The 3197-nt window shown below is 45.6% G+C and overlaps 1 long non-coding RNA gene across 1 annotated transcript; it reads left to right on the top strand.

The window, feature by feature from the left end:
* The first annotated feature begins 743 nt into the window (after positions 1–743).
* Positions 744–2961, top strand: LOC126511865 (uncharacterized). The gene is made up of 2 exons (XR_007594796.1): positions 744–872; positions 2186–2961. It is a non-coding gene; the product is annotated as an uncharacterized lncRNA (long non-coding RNA).
* Positions 2962–3197: the final 236 nt, after the last annotated feature.

The following is a 3197-nucleotide window of genomic DNA, read 5'->3' as shown; positions in this document are numbered from 1 at the left end:
TGAAGAGTCAGCATATAAGCAAACACATGTCAAGACTTTCTCCTAGATGGCTGTGGCTTGCTGATGGCATACACACCAAGACTTTCTCCTAGATGGCTGTGGCTTGCTGGTGGCCTGGACCAGTGTTTGGCAGGGGCTGTATTGTCTTCCTCTCTACCTTCATCTTTTTTAATCAGCCTCCTATATTTGTGTCTAACTAGCCACATTTTTTTTTTCGAGACAGGGTTTCTCCGTAGCTTTTTGGTTCCTGTCCTGGAACTAGCTCTTCTAGACCAGGCTGGCCTCGAACTCACAGAGATCCGCCTGCCTCTGCCTCTGCCTCCCGAGTTCTGGGATTAAAGGCGTGTGCCACCACCGCCCGGCTTAGCCACATTTTTATAAAGTTACCAGTAATACTGCATTAGAAGCCCTGGACTCTGGTCCAGGATGACCTCATATTAACTGTCTCCATCTCTGACAGCACCATCTCTAAATATGGCCACATCCAAATGGATTGGAACTTGGATCAAGAAACGAATTGGCGTGGCATAATTTAATGCATAGGGAGTTTGGTCCATTGAACAAATCTACCAGAAAAAAAAACAGAATAAAGCAGGTTCCCTTGTTTACCTCTCGAGGTGACTGAAAGAAGATCGCACTATTAGGAGGTGTGGCTTTGTTGGAGTAGCTATTGCTTCATTGGAGGAAGGAGTGTCACTGTGGGGGGGGGGGCAGGCTTTGAGGTCTCCCATGCTCCTGTTGCACTCAGTGCGGCACACACCTGCTTCTGCTGCCTGCCAATCAAGACGTAGAACTCTCACCCCCAGCACCATGTCTGCCTGCATGCCGCCATGTTTCCTCTCAGGACAATAATGGACTAAACCCCTGAAACTGTAAGCCAGCCAATGGTTCCCCAACATGTCCATGGTCATGGTGTCTCTTCACGGCAGTGGGAACCCTACCTAAGACACCTCTCCTCTCTACCAAGTGCACCGTCGTCTTCTTGCTTGGGCTAGTTCCTGCCGGTGCTGTAACACAATCTTTCTCTTCGTTTCCCCTCCTCTCCCAGGGGGTTTGGACAGAAGCAAGTTCTCCCGAATGGTTCATTTTTTTAAGACTAAAAACTTATCTAGCCCCGTATTCTCCATGAAGTCATCTGCAGAAAAGCCAGCAGGACCTGTGATTGGCATTTGATTTGTTCCTCTTTTCCTTTACTTAACTGAAGCCCTAGTGTACGTTCAGGAAATGTCTGTCTGACCGCTTTTCCTGCTCTAACTGGCCTTGGAGTTGTTAGCATGCTTGTCTTGTCTGCTGGGTTGGAGGCTCCTAGGATGTGAGGTTTCTATGATACTCACCTTTATCCATCCTTCCAATGGGTTCTTATCTGAGAACGAAACAAAGACAGTTAATCCAAACTAAAAAGGTATCTGAAATGTAACTTGGCATACCAAGAAAATGTGCTTTAAGTCACCCCGCTAAAACACAAGCAGAAGGTTAAGATGATCTGTCTGCCTGAAATTCCTACTTTGTTACGTTCACATTGAACAGCACGTTGTATGACTTTGTCTTTGAAACGTTTCTTAGAACTACCCTATGGATGGGAACTTGCAGGCAAGGGATGGAAACTCCATGTACTTAGGAGCTCTGTAAAAGAGAAAGGAAAGAAGTTCTCCCAGACCTTAATCTCAAACAGGCCCTTGCAGATAAGATTAGCTGCTTCTCTTGATCTTTAGAACAATGCTTCCTGCCAGAGACTTACTTTGCTTCCAAGTTCCTCCATGGTGGGTTGAGCTCACCTATAGAACTATGGGAGACTGTGTTCTCCAGCGAGGAGGGTGTATCCTTCATTCCCCTTTCCTGGGAGGATGTCCACTGTCGATAGTAATGTTGTTGCAGTATCAGAGACTACACAGTACCTGGACCCTGACAGTTGACACAGTATCTGCTTTGGCTCTGGAAGTTACATGTGTGCATCTATACACATATGTGGATTTGTCTATGTTGTATGTCAAGGCATGTTTTTGCCATGGGACACATGTAAGAGTCAGAGCACAATTTTCAGGTGTTTCCTCTCCTTTTGCCCTGAGGTTCCGGGAACTGAACGCAGGTCTTTGGACTTGCGGATAAACGTCTTTAACTGCTGAGGCATCTCCCCCACCCCGCTCTGGGTATTCGAACTGTATAATCAGATCAATTTTCTTTTCAGAGAAGGACGATTATACTGAAGTAGCTATTCTGTGGATTCCACCGACTAAAACGAAGCCACAACCAGATGAAAGAACTTCTCTGTCTGTGACAGGATATGGGCCCTCGGGGTAATGGCTGTGTTTAGTGGGGAGCAGTCAAGCCAGTTCCAGAAGTTTAGATTTGCTCAGAAGCAGAGCCCTGGGGGCAGATACCTGGGCTCAAGAATCAAGATCTTCCCTACTAAGCCAGTAGCTCCTAGGCTCAAAGTACCAACTCCGTGCCTGCTAAGTGAACAGATACTGAGATTCACGCACCAACTTTGCCCTTACCAGATGAGCAGTACCAACTCCATCGCTACTAAGTGAACAGATACCGAGATTCAAGTACCAACTTCACCCTTACCAAATGGGCAGTGCCAACTCTATCCCTTCCAAGGGCACAATGTATTAAAGGTGCTGGCAGTAATGTTTCCTTCCCCAAAAGCTTTCTGTAACAATGGAATAAAACGACAAACCCTCCGCACTCTAGAATCCCTACTCAGGCTACCTTAACGTTGACAGCTGCCGGGTTCTTGGTTGAATTCAGCTGCCTAACTACTACTATGCGTGGCTAGTTTGTTTCACTGCGTTAGGTATTTCTGACAAAGCCAGCTCTGTGGAGATGTAATTCACATCCTATATACTTCTTTCATTTAATGTGTAGTGGCTTTACCATAGGCACAAAGTTGTAGCCATGATTACAATCAAACTTCAGAGCACGTTTCTTTTTGTGTATAATAAATTATTGGGTGCTTTTGTGGTCTGCTTGTTTGCTTATTGGTGTTAAAGCAAAGTCTGACTATGTAGGTATGGCTGGCCTGGAACTCACAGAGAGTAGTCTGTCTCTGCCTCCTGTATAGGTGTGTGGGCCATCACACCATGCCTGACCAAATTAACCAATCATTTTTAGGAGTTGTTTTCATTTTATGGTTTAGAATTCTCCCCACTTTATGTTTTGAATAGTGGCCTAATTATTATTTTTTTCAACAGCTA

The sequence above is a fragment of the Alexandromys fortis genome, unplaced genomic scaffold, assembly GCF_014885135.2.
Source record: "Alexandromys fortis isolate MF-2015 unplaced genomic scaffold, M_Fortis_MF-2015_v1.1 scaffold_65, whole genome shotgun sequence".
In the NCBI taxonomy this organism is placed as follows: domain Eukaryota; kingdom Metazoa; phylum Chordata; class Mammalia; order Rodentia; family Cricetidae; genus Alexandromys; species Alexandromys fortis.
Note: the sequence above shows the minus strand (reverse complement) of the source record. Positions and strands in the feature narration are given on the sequence as shown.